This window comes from Lepisosteus platostomus, chromosome 27 (genome assembly GCF_059453375.1).
Source record: "Lepisosteus platostomus isolate fLepPlt1 chromosome 27, fLepPlt1.hap1, whole genome shotgun sequence".
In the NCBI taxonomy this organism is placed as follows: domain Eukaryota; kingdom Metazoa; phylum Chordata; class Actinopteri; order Semionotiformes; family Lepisosteidae; genus Lepisosteus; species Lepisosteus platostomus.
In genome coordinates this window covers 4,346,514-4,360,113 of record NC_142637.1, presented here as the reverse complement: position 1 = coordinate 4,360,113, position 13,600 = coordinate 4,346,514, and positions in this window count along the sequence as shown.

Here is a 13,600-nt window from a genome sequence, read left to right as displayed (position 1 = left end):
GATGGATCCATAGAAATTGAAAGAAAATTGATTATTTGACTTCATCTGAATACTCTTGATATTCAGGAACGTGTAAAGGTTTCTGAAAAGAGAAGAAAAGAAACACAACGTTTCTGCTGTAGAGCCTGTAGAGCCTTCTTCGGGTGTGTCTCTTGATATTCAGCTTCTCGCTGTAATGTGTCATCATCTCTATTTAGACGTTGCTTGGAAGGCTAAATAACCTTGACTTAAGTAAGACAGCTGTGTGTAATAGCAACTGAAGGATGAGTTGTTTTTTTTGTTGTGTACTGGAGAGCAACATCAAATTCCATAATCAGGAGTCATCCTGCTTGAAAACATGCCCAAGGATTTCCCAGTGAGTAATCACAATAAATACATGGATAAAAGTAACCTGTTCCAAAAACAAACACGCTGACAGGGAGACGACAGGAGGGACCATGTGAATTCTTGCAGCCCAGCAATAACTGGTGCCCACTGGCACAGAGAACTGGAAGATCAGCTTTCCTTCTTCATTTACTGTTGGAACTAATTTTACATTTATAAAAAAAACAAAGAATGTGCATCACTGAATTATTCTGGTCCTGTTCTGGCCCACTATTCACAATGCCATTATAAATCAATGCCCCGGCTGCCAGTGAGAATGCACTGAGCATTGTGCAGAATTGCAAAACAACTGTGATTTAACATCACCAGCATAGCCTGCAACTACTACATACCTGGCAGTTGAGGAAAAGTAATATCCTTTACAGGGACATCCCTCTGCCACATTGACCTTTGAGAAGTCCTTTCGGGAGCTATGTTGATCATATTTAGCAGAGCTAACCAACACAGACCATAATATCCATGCATTTTCTAACTGTCTTATCCAATCCAGGCTCACTGGGGAACTGGAGCCATACCCAAAAAGCAATGGGCACAAGTCAGGAGACACCCTGGATGGGACACCAGTCCATTGCAGGGTATACACACAGGCACAAACACGCACACACTCACACCAGGGCCAATTTTCCTATGAGCCAATTAAGTTACCAGTGAGTTTTTGGATTGTGGCAGGAAATTGGAGCACCTGGAGGACACCCACGCAAACATGGGGAGAACATGCAAACTCCCCACAGACAGAGCCCCAGGAACCGAACCCAGAACCTTAGAACTGTGAGGCAGCAATGCTATCCACTTTGCCACTATGCCCTCCTCCAGCAAAGCCATCCCAGTGAAACGCTCATCCTGAGATTCCAGGATTAAACTACAATCCCACACAGGATGGCTGATGTCATCTGAACATTATGTAAACACACCATGCAGACTACTGTCTGTTGATTTTCTGTCCCTAACAGTTTACCATTAACCCAGCAGCATGTCTTTGGACTGTGGGAGGAAGCCGGAGCACCCAGAGGAAACCTAGTGCAAACAGGGGGAGAACATGCAGACTCCACACAGGTCTGGAATTGAACCCAGCGCCCCAGCACTGCAAGTTGCAGTATTAACTGTGCTACTTCACAGATCAGAACAGAATACACAAAATAGCACTGGCACTAACTAAGGGTGAATGTAACAGGAAAATTACGCAGCATGGAGCAAACATCTCCATCAGTATGTTGCATGACTGAGAAAAGTGTTATAAGTGTAAGAAATAATAATATTAATACTAATAATCATCATCATCATAATAATAGTAATACATATTTATACAATTATGTACTATTATATTTTATACAATTTGCTACTCCTTGAAACTTAAATTACTACTAAAGTGTATTTCATTCCAGTAAAGGAATTTGTCTTATCCATCTTTTCAGGGCAGAAAGCAGTGGAGGCAGGTTGCCAAATGGAATGTGAGATAGTCAGCCGGGAATAAAACAGATTTGACCACTTTCTCCGCCCCAGGGTAAGAGAACACTTGCTGCTAACTGGAAACGAGACAAAAGAAGACGTGTTATTGGTGCACGTGAGCCATGGTAGTGGGGTTTGAAACTATGAGTCAGTGCCTGTACATGCTTGCACAAAGTGTGTCCCAGCATACTTGGATGAGCTGTCTCCTAGTCTGACTGTAACTGCTGATGTCTTCCGAATCCTGTTGTTCCTCCAGACCGGGAGACCAGTGGCAGGAGCCAGAGTTAAAGTGCTTTACCTCTATCGGAAGAGCTGAACAAAAACAAGGCAGAAGACAAAAGAGGGAGAAGCAAAATATTATGTTATAATATGTTACAGTATGTTATTTAATAATAATAATAATAAACTTTGTTTTATATAGCACCTTTAAAGGTGGCTTCTCAAAGTGCTTTACAGAATGACAACAACAATAAATAAAAACAATACACAAGATAAAACACAATTACAATATATAGCGGAGACCGTGGATGGTGGTACTAAGAATTGTAGGAGCAGAGGGGTGAGGAATGGAACCAGTTAAGAAAAGGCTGTTCTAAAGCAGGTTTTGAGTCTGGATTTGAAGGAGTTTAGAGAAGGTGACTCTCTCACATCCTTGGGCAGAGAGTTCCAGAGCTTGGGGGCATAACAGGAGAAGGCCCTGTCACCCATAGAGTGTAGATGGACTTGGGGGACAGTTAGGAGACCAGAATTTGAAAATTGCGAGGTGGGGAGGAGGGTGATAATAGTTCAGACAGGTACTGAGGTGCCAAGCCATGCAGAGCCTTGTAGGTGAGCATGAGGATTTTGCATGAAGTCCACACGGAATTTGACAGGAAGCCAGTGCAAGGATTCCAGGATAGGAGTAATGTGATCACTTGCACTAGACCTGGTCAGGACTCTGGCTGCCGAATTTTGGACATACTGCAGTTTGTTCAATGTAGATTTAGAAACCCCAGCGAGTAGAGCATTACAGTAGTCAATTCAGGAGAACACAAATGTGTTGATCAGCTTTTCAGCCACAGTAAGTGATAACATAGGGCGAAGTCTAGCGATATTTCTGAGGTGAAAACAGCATGTTTTGACAATATGCTGCACATGTCAAAATACTTTAGCTTCTGTAGGGCAGGGCAGCACAAAAATGTGATTACAAAAAGCAGGAGTAGAGATGATTAAGCCTTGTTTACGTCTCCCAGAGCCCTTCAGTGCTGTCTCTGGCTGCCATCAGCTTCTCTCCGGTTAATTCCCCCACACATCTCCAACTCCTCCCGAAGGTCTGCGTGTGTTATTCTGAACAAAACAAAAAAGCACATCTGAGGTAACTGAAGGTCGAACACGACCCCTCTAGTCCTGAAGTACATAGCTGCAGGTCAGACTGGACACTGTGCCCTGAATCTGAGACATGTTCTGACTGGGTGGGGTGTAGCCTAGTGTTTAAAGAATAACTGGTTTTCATCAAGCAAAAAACATGTCGCTCCACGTCTCTCCCACACCTCTCCCAGACTACTAGAATAGTGCACTAAAGCCTTTTATTTGGTGCAAGCCAGATCCAGTTTGCAATAAAAATAATAATCATATCGTGCATTTATATATCGCTTTTCATCACTGATGATCTCCAGACCCTTCACATATACAAAAAGACCACTTCATCCTCCGCTGAAGAACAGCAGCACCTGTTTGACACACACTGTCAGTGCCATAGGAACAGTTTCTCACTCCTCCTGAATTGCTGTGTGGAGAAGTGCTGTAAACAGCAATTTGGGGAGAGTGAGAAAGTGCTTCACGGGCTGCGTTAAAGGGGATTTCTATGAAGGACAGATTTTACAAACAATTAAAGTCTGAAATGTAACCAGGATTTAATACCTCCACTCTTACAAGCAGTGCTGATAATTCCTGTAAGAACCTAAAAAACGTTACAAACAAGAGGAAGCCATCAAGCCTGTTTGATAATGAGTAGTTAATCGTGCCAAGGATCTCATCCAGTTGTTTCCTGAAATAATCCAGGGTATTGGCTTCAACATCATGACTGAGTAGCTTGTAACTTATTCCTGCAACCATTTGGGTATTGAAAGTGAAAACAAGACAAGAAACGCTTATTTATGTTTAAACTGGTTATGTTTTCACATGGACACATCTCATAAAATGCTGACAAAATGCTCAGGCTACAAGTTGATAACGCTGCTGCTGGTCTCGGACTCCAGAAGACCTCTACAAGAGACCAGTAGAATGGGGATGGGCTGGGTTACTGATTCTAACAAATCTGTATTATGAAATCAAGGTTAAATACTAATATCAAGTTGTTATAGATGCTAAGTATGCTGTGAAAAAAACAGTGAACTGTAGTTAAACACTGAGAATCAACAGTTAAAGTGTGACTAAACACACTAAGACTGGTGCTGCTCTTTCAGATGAGGACAAGAGTCTGCCTGTGCATTATATATCAGGATTGCATTCTTTTTTTGATAATGAGCAGCAAGTAAACCGACAGCATGTGAACAGAATGAACTAGCCCAGCGCTACAGGCAATCTGATGCTCAAAGCTGTCATGCCACACAGGGAAGTTATTCTCTGGAAACATGCATGTTGGCTAGTGACAGGCCTATTCATTTTTAAAAAGCAGAGAAAAAAAAAGCTCTTCCCTTAAACTTTCCATCCTCGCTGTATTCAATTTAAGGAGAAAGTAAATATTTAAACCACAGCTACAGATTCCAATACTTGCACAGGGTAGACAGAAGTACATCAGAAAGCAGTTCGTTTACCAGAGAACAGTTTTAGCTGTACAGTCATTGTTCTGCAAATTCACTTCGAAAAGGCTGCCAGAGGTTTCTTGTTTCTAGTCAACAGAACCCCACTGTCAAATATCAGGTTTGAACTTTGCGGCTGCTGGATAAGTTGAGGTTTGGGGTTTGACAGGGGCCCAAGCTACAATGTAAGACCAATTTATTCGTCATGGCGTAATTGGACAAGGCTACAACAGGCCCTGGTAAAGACACAGAGTGTCCTCCATGCACAACCCTGGGATTATGTGTTCTTCAACGGAACTACAGGCCCTGCAAATGTAATGCTGTGTTTTAGTAAACAAAAATGCTGAGTGCTGGTTGCTCTCCAATACAACATAGATTTTGAATGCGGATTCAGTTACTGATTGAGAACATCATGTTTTCTCTGAGCAGCACGGGTGGACTCACCAATGTCTCCCTTAAACATGTGGCAAAACACACAGCTGCTGTAATGTTAAGCTTCTCCCCTTTCCTGGCTTTGCTTCCTTCATGTGTTAACACTTTCCCTCCTAGTGTGATGAGATTAGGACAGATTTACAGACAGCACCAGCCTCTCCACATGGCTTCCTTCAAGGTGTTTGCACTATAACTGAGGGCTGAGGAGACACTGAGGACTGAGGAAACACTGAAGACCAAGGAGACACTGAAGACCGAGGGGACACTGAGGACTGAAGAGACAATGAGGACTGAAGAGACACTGAAGACTGAAGAGACACTGAAGACCAAGGAGACACTGAAGACCGAGGAGACACTGAGGACTGAAGAGACTCTGAAGGCCGAGGAGACACTGAGGACTGAGGAGACACTGAAGACTGGGGAGACACTGAAGACTGGGGAGACAGTGAGAGACCCTGAGAGACACTGAGGACTGAGGAGACTGAGAAGGCTTCTTTCTGACCTGTCTGCTCTGGAAAAAACAGAATTGCTAGTGCAGGGAAAATGTGTGTGAACAGTGTGTTCACGAGTACCTGTATTTATTATATAACAGGGAAAGCCATAACACAGAGAAAGACTATCCAGCCAAGGACTTTCTTTAGCATTCCTGTGACACATCCACACATCATGGCTCACATTCTTTATAACCACAGATAACTGTCTGGAAGGATAAGGCAAAGAGTTATAAATAATTTGACTGAACTTTAAAGCACATCCTAGTACTTTCCAGTTATGTCTGTAAATTAAAAATGAAGTTCAGTTAATGGCATCAACCTGCTTTATCAGAAACAAAGTACTGTAGGCTGTTGAGAGGGCTGTTCCTACAGTACCAGTGGGTAAAAAGGGTTAAAGAAAGGCTGGCAAATGGGTAGCTATTTATAGAACTACATTTAAAATATTCACAAAGAAGAGTGTAAGCACAAGAACACAGGGAGCATTTTACAGACTAGTGGCACACAGTCAGAGTCATTCAGAACCAGCACGAGTAACCCTAGCTTGACCTTTGGATGCCGAAACATTGTAATGAACCAAACTGAATCAAACCTTTGCACCACAACAGGCTTTTAGAAATGTACAGTAGTGAATATTTAAAAGATCCCTCACACATTTGTTTTTTAAAGAACAGCATTTTAAAATATCTTTAAAAGATGGCAAAGTTTGAAGGCCAGGGGCAGAGCCTCAACTTCTCGGAACATGTGAAAACAGCCATTTAATCCTCTATTCACTGTTGCATCTGTTTGCAAGAAAATGGCGACAACTTTGCACTGATCAGAGCAGTAAGCTGAGTCTGATTTATCCATCATGACTTGCACAGATGGAGGGCCGTTGCATCATGTGTTTTAGAATGAGTGACATAGTGTTGCATCACAAATTAACTCCAAGAGCCAGGTGATGTAGCGCATGGAAGATTTCAAAGGCAATTTTCTGCTCTTCCTTAATGTACTGTAAGTCATTTCTCACAATTCACATGCTCTTGCATAAGCCTTGACCATGGGTGCAGAGCAGTTCAATTATATAGTAAGTCTATGTTGTAATGTATGCAGAATAGTGAAGCAATATCTATTCTCAGCTAATGGAAGAGAGTAAGTGAAAAACCCAGGAAAGTGAAGGGTTTGATGTAATTTACAGGAATCGGCACTAGTTTCCAGTGCAGTGTTGTCCCAGGAGTTTTGATGGGACTTGCCATTGATAGCACTTGTACACAGCACCATTCAGAAGCTTATGAGAAGGAAGCCGGGAAACACTAGCAATTCAGACTGGATGCCTGGCCTTCCAGGAAGAGGCATGAGCAGAGGAAGGGCGTGTGATCAATTGGTGAGTGATGAGGTATTTTCTGAATAAGCTGGCCCAGTGGAATACCGCCATTCAGATATCTTGCTGTCCACTCCTGGAGAGAGTCAGCTCTGGAAAGTCCCTCTCAGCCACAGGAACGGCAGATACACCCCTGGACTGATGTCAGGCTGCCCTGAGGATGGAAATAAGTGCACCCACATGTTGAGAAAGAAGCAGACTTCACCCCCCTTCCAGATCTCCAGCACCTGCTGCTAGCACTGCAACATGGCTTCCAGAAAACGACTTACAGGAACTCTCTGCCCCTTTTACAAAAACACAAAAAGCGATACAGCTTGCTTGACTTACAAGGAACCTGGCTATTTCATTTGTAAACATCACAGACAAATGTAGTGGGATGCTGGTACTTCACTCTCGTCCGGAAACATGAATCACAAGCATTCTGTTTCCAGCTTCTTCATTGCTCACTGTTCTGTCTGCTCAGCTCAAAGACGGATGTCGGAAAAAAATAAGTGCACCATATATCTGGTGCAACAAAAACTGCAGTCATTAAATGAAAATAATCCTATCTTATTAATATATATATATAATAAATCCATGCATTCATTCATTTTTTAACTGCTTCTTCCAATTCAGAGCTGTGGGGGAGCCGTAGCCTATCCCAGCAAGCAATAGGTGCAGGGCAGGATACACCCTGGATGGGACACCAGTCCATCACAGGGCAGGCAGACACAAACACAGGCACACACTCATGCCCTCACACCAGGTCCTGTTTTCCCAGAAACCAATTAACCCACCAGCTTGTTTTTGGACTGAGGGAGGACACCGCAGCCCCCAGAGGAAACCCCTGGAAACACGGAGAGGACATCTAAAATCCAAGCAGACAGCACCGCAGTTCTGGAATTAAACCCAGGGCCCCAGCGCAGACAAGGCAGCAATGCTAGAACCTGCACCACTGTGCCACCCAATTATTATAAATGATTCTGTTATATGAAAATAACTTAAAGAGGGTGACACTAATCCTGGGTGAGGCACTACTGCTATGCCCTTGGGCAAGGTACATTATTCAGATTGCTCCAGTAAAATCCTCAACTGTATAAATACAAGAATACAAGAGGGAGTCTCTTTGGATAAAAGCATCAGACCAGATGAATTAATCATCGGACTGCCCTGCAATTTTCCTGGCAGGAGTTCTTCCATCAGATAACGTTGATGGTAAAGCTACCCACAGCATTAAAAATAGCATCCTTCTATTTTATGACTACATCATCCAATGCAGGGTCACGGGGGAGATAAAGTCTACCCCAACAAGCACCGGGTGCAAGGTGGGATACATCATGGACAGGACTTTAGTCATGAGCTAATTGGATCTCATCCTGGCATTACTTGAAGAAACCAGGGTACTGGCTGCAATAATATGGCTGTTCCACACTCCCACAACTCTTTGGGTAAAGGTGAGCCTGCTGTTGTCTGTCTTCAACCAGCAGGAAAAAAATGAGATAACAGAATCCAATTCTGTACGTGCATACTTGCCTTGAAACAAACCCCACAGAATCAGTGACCAGGTTGGAATAGAAGCAATCCACCTCTCCCCTTTTTTATTAGGGGTGGGGGAAGGTGGAGCGGCCCCTAGATTTGACTTGATGAAAATGATGCATAGTTTTTTTCCCCCTGCGACCAGCCGTGACAGCCTTCCAGAACAAAGGTGAGCCTCATCTCGGTTGGCTATCATACAGGACACTTCCAAAATAAAAAGAAAACAGCCCCGTGTTTTGTTTGTGTAGGATGATGGCGAAAATAAGTAGGACGCTTTTTGGCATGAACCCGTGGCAGGACTATCGATTGGCTGTTAAACACACAGGTCGCACAAAAGTTAAAGCGGTCCTTTCCATGTTGAAGAGATAGGACCTAAAATACAGACCAAAGGTCTCCCGATCCTACAGGGAAAAAACGATACAGTGTAAAATCCACCTGCTGTCTGTGGCCAGGAATTGCAGCTGGTCATGTAAAAAGGGCGCTGGGTTTGCTTGATATTCCTGTTAAAAAACTACCTACTTGGTGAAACGTTCTGCTCTGCACGTATCCGGAGAAGAGCATGTCGGTGTGGTCGCGGTCAAGTTCCTGCTGTGCTGTTAGCAAGGAAAATAGCTGCAGGGGGAAACACAAGTGTGCTGTGTGGTCAGACTGGTATGTTCCCATTCACAGGATCAAAAAGTGGGCTCCTTTCCCAGTTTCCTTACCGGATCTTTGGCACTGGAGGAAAACATAAGTGAACTGTAAAGTATATTTTCCTGTGCGTATCTGTCAATGGGTGTGTGTCAGACCAGTTGCTCTCCAAAAGCAGCAAACACATGGAACTTTTCCCTTTCATCCTGAATTTCATTGACCTGGGGCACTTTAGACCTTACAGGTCACCACTGTGGTCATGCTGGGGTATCAGAAGGTACAAAAACCATACAAATGAATCTAGAACTTTTCATGACCTAACGTGGATGACAGAAACATGGTATTTCCACTAAAGCAGCTGGGTCAGCTTTCCTTACTTTAACCACAGCTGCGTTACATAAGAACAGGCCTGCGGTCAAATTTCCCCTCACACCTCCACAGAAAGACTCCTGCAGTGCAAGAGTGTTACAGAAAACAAAATTCAATACCCTAGCTAAGGGAAGAGCTCTTGGTTTTTAATATTTAAACCTTTCAATATTTCATAGGCGCTTTCTTTACACATTTTCCTGCTGCATTAAGCTACCACCTGCCAGACTTCAAAGTAACGGAAATTATTTATAAAGGGTCCTCTAAATATTTAGAGAAGTTGGTTTATAAAACAGATCGGAATGTTTCCATCTTGTTTTGTGACCTCATTTGTTTCCCCTTTTACAAAAAGGGAAGGTAAAGTTGACATGATGGTACATAACTAGCCACCCACCCATTTCCTGACTGCTTCATCTAATTCAGGGTTGCGGGACAGCAATTGTACCAGAAGTCAGTTAACCTACCAGATGTCTTTGGACTGTGGGAAGAAATCAGGGCATCTGAAGGAAACTCATGTGAACACGGAGAGAACATACCTCACCAGGATCATCAAATGACTTGAAGTGATCCTGGTTCCCTGTTGCATTCAGGAGAGATTAGCTGCAGCTGGCTACAGTGACAGTGACCTCAGAGTGTGCACCTGGGTCACCGTTCTGCCAGTGGAATTTGAACTGAGCAAACTTGAAACTTTTTTCCCTCTTGTTTGAACAGTGTCAGTGAGGTGGAAGTGCTGATAACAGGAGGCCATCTGAGCGCATGTACACTACATTTCACCTTTGCCAAGCTGTAGAGGTTACTAAAGTTGAACAGCATAGCCACACTGCAGGCAATACAGGCGAGCTTTGAAAATACTTTGAAACATTGGTGAATATTCCAGACACATTTCAATGAAATTTCTATGCAAGGCCTTTCATTAGTATATGAGAAGGGTTAGGTGTTTGGGATAGGGCTAGACTGATTTAGCTGTTAGTAGCTGATATATTCCAACATCCCATCCATTTGACTCAGGTGCCAGAGTAAGCCCACCAAAATTTTGCCTGCAAAACTGTTACGGTCACCATCCTCTCCTCCAGAGGGCGCTCCAACCTCCTCATGTTAGTCCTTTTAATTATTCCCTGCCTTGTTTTAGCCTCTCTATTTAAGTTGACTCCTTCCTGCCTTTGGGGCTCAGCTCTGGAACACAGTAGCCCAATGGCCAGCCTACCACCAGGCTTCGGGAGGAGGCCTGAGGACCCACTGGGCCTGGGGCTTGGAAGAGAGCTCCGTATTTCTGGGATTCTCATCTTGTCTGTGTTCCTGTCTGTCTGCGCCTCCTGATGGATTTCCCGGCAATGGACTTATGGACTGCTTCCTGACTTCCCCTTGAACTTCCTTGGATATGTTTGCCTTCGGATTTTCCCCGCACTCCTGCACGAACTACCCTGCTCCACTGTGAGCACCAATAAACCCTGTGTGTCTCCCCTGGATCCTGTCTGTGGTTCTCTTTCCCGATTTGCCGCCTCGCATAGGGTCTAAACACCACCCTCCACGGGAGAACAACCTGGCTTCTGTGACAAAAACGTGGTTCAACCAAAGAAGGACTCTTTGAATTAATATGGGCTTCCTCGTGTCTGCACATTTCTGAATTGGAGGTTCTACCATGCAGTGAATATTGTCAAGTCTCCAGTTAATAAGTGATTAGTAGAAACTGTCTCAATCTTACCTGGAAAATATATAATTTGGCTAGTTTCCAGCAGGCTAACCAAAAGTCACCACTCTTACTGTGACATCTAATCAAATGGTTCTTCAAGGCTTGCTGTTTATCTATTTGCTGTTTGCCTGTCACAAATAGCCGTGTCAATTTGCAAAGAATTGAAAAGAATCCAAAAGCAGGTGTTGCTTAGACCAAACAGAGCCTTAGCTAACCGATCCCTCCCTACTCTCGCTGGAGCTCAACCAGCTGTGACCCTCTGGAGGAATTTCAGTCACAGTTGGCTAGTGATGGGACCTGTGCTCGAAACCTGTCATCATAGACCTCAAGTACTTTTCTTGACAACAAGCCAGCCAAAGACTAAATTAAAGTACATATCTTTATGAGAGGCAATTCAAGGAAATGGAAAACCTGATCTCAGTCTGGTCTTACCTCTTGCGGAGCTGTCACCTGTCAGCTACCTGCATTTGCAAGTACAAGACCTGCACGTTGCAGGCCAGTAATTAAATCAAGCGAATAAAATTTGTTTGTCACTGTCTGCTGCACATTGCGAACTTGGTATGCCGGGCAAATACAAACAATTCTTGAACTCAAAACTCGTGGCAAGTCCTGACCGTAAAAGTTCACTGAGCAAGAAAGAAGATACATAACCATCTGCAAACATAAATTATTCATTGACTCTGCTCTCACTCAAGTCTGCTGCTTGCTTTGTTACAGAACTGGTGTCAAGTTAACAGGAATTCCACTGCATGAATTTTACAGTATATTAGTTTCTCAACATGTACAATAGCTATATAGGGAGGCATGTTGGCACAGTATTGAGCATTGCTGCCTTACAGTGTGTGTTTGTGTCAGGATGCCAGTCTATCATACATACAATCTAGGGTGTACCCTGCCTTGTGCCTGTGGCTTGCTGGGCCTACAGCTCCCCAAGGACCTGGAACTGAAAGAAGAGGTTAGAAAACAGCTGGATGAATTTAGAATTATGTCTATATTGTAAAGTACAGTTATTTCTAAACAGACTGATGTTAAACAGGTTACCAAAAAGAAAAGCACAGAATGTTTACCAGGTTCCCAGTTTTAGGCTTCTTGCTTTGAAAGCACCTCAGGGAAACAGTTCTTCTGAGGACACACAGCATGGGAAGCTGGATCTGTGACAGGAAGGTGTGGTGGGGAATCAGACACACTAGACAAAGGCTTGGGCCTGATCCAGGTGCAGTCAAAAAACTCTCAACAATGAAGCTGGGGAAGAGCTGAGAACATTGGGGTACAGGCAGGGTCTAGAGTCACTGAGACCGTACACAAAAACAGAAAAAAGTTCAGGGAAGCAAAAACCACTTTCAAAGATTCTACTGACTTTTGAAATGTGAGCCACCAATGAGCTAGTAAATTGATAAGCTGAAATCTCTTGTCCACAGATTCAACTTTCTAAATTCTGCTTTTCAGGTTAACTCCTTCCTGGGATAGGCTCCAGGCCACTGTAACCCTGAATTACATGTCCGCTGAGATGTTTTTACCGTGTGTCGTCTTTGCTCTGTACAGGAAATTTAGTATAGTTTCCATAATTATGAACTTTTTCCCAAAATTCTGTTATATATATTTCAAGATTTAACTGTCACCTTAGCTGTTCTATGCTAAGGAATTTGCTCAATACTACCTCTATCCTGGAACAGCACAGAGGAATAGTGAGTACAGCAGACAGGGGACACTCAAGTATTGGTCCTTAACCTCAAAAGCACTCAGTCTTTGCTTACCCAAGGGTGCAAACCACGCCTAGTTACTAGCTCCATAGGACAAACAGCTTTTCATGCAAACTAGGTTCAGAACTCTGTGCACGTAAGCAGAGGTTTGCTGGACTGTACTGCAGGTTATTTAGGCAGCGGCAAAAAGTCTACAAGTCTTTGGCCAAAAAAGCGAAGTTGTCATCACAATCCATTCATCATTTAACTAACAGCTTCATTCAATTTGTGGGTTGCAGAGGAGCCAGAGCCTATCCTGACAGAAAACAGACACAAGGCAGGATACACCCTGGACAGGACAGCAGTCCAACGCAGGGCAGACAGACACAAACACACACACATCTGGGCCAATTTTCACAGACGTCAATTAACCTACCAGTATATCTTTGAACTGTGGGAGGAAACTGGAGCACCCGGAGGAAACCAGGAGAATAAATTTTTAAAAAAAAGTGCATCCAGGGAAAGCCCAATGCTCAGGGAGATGTGCGGCTCTATCCGTTCAAGATTGAAATTGACTAACTCCTTCATTTATTCGTGGATTCAGATCCTGAGATAAACTCTTTAATCGCACACTTCATCTTCCCACCACAAGGAGGCAGAGTGACTCCCACAAGCTCTCAGTTCACCCAGAGACACCCAGCCCTAGGAGCTCACAAACAGGAACACAAAAGCACAGATTCCCAAAAATAAAAAATGTAAAGATTGTGCAATATGCCTTTATTAGTGTTCATGTCAGACACTGACAGTATGCAGGAGTGCCAGCAGTA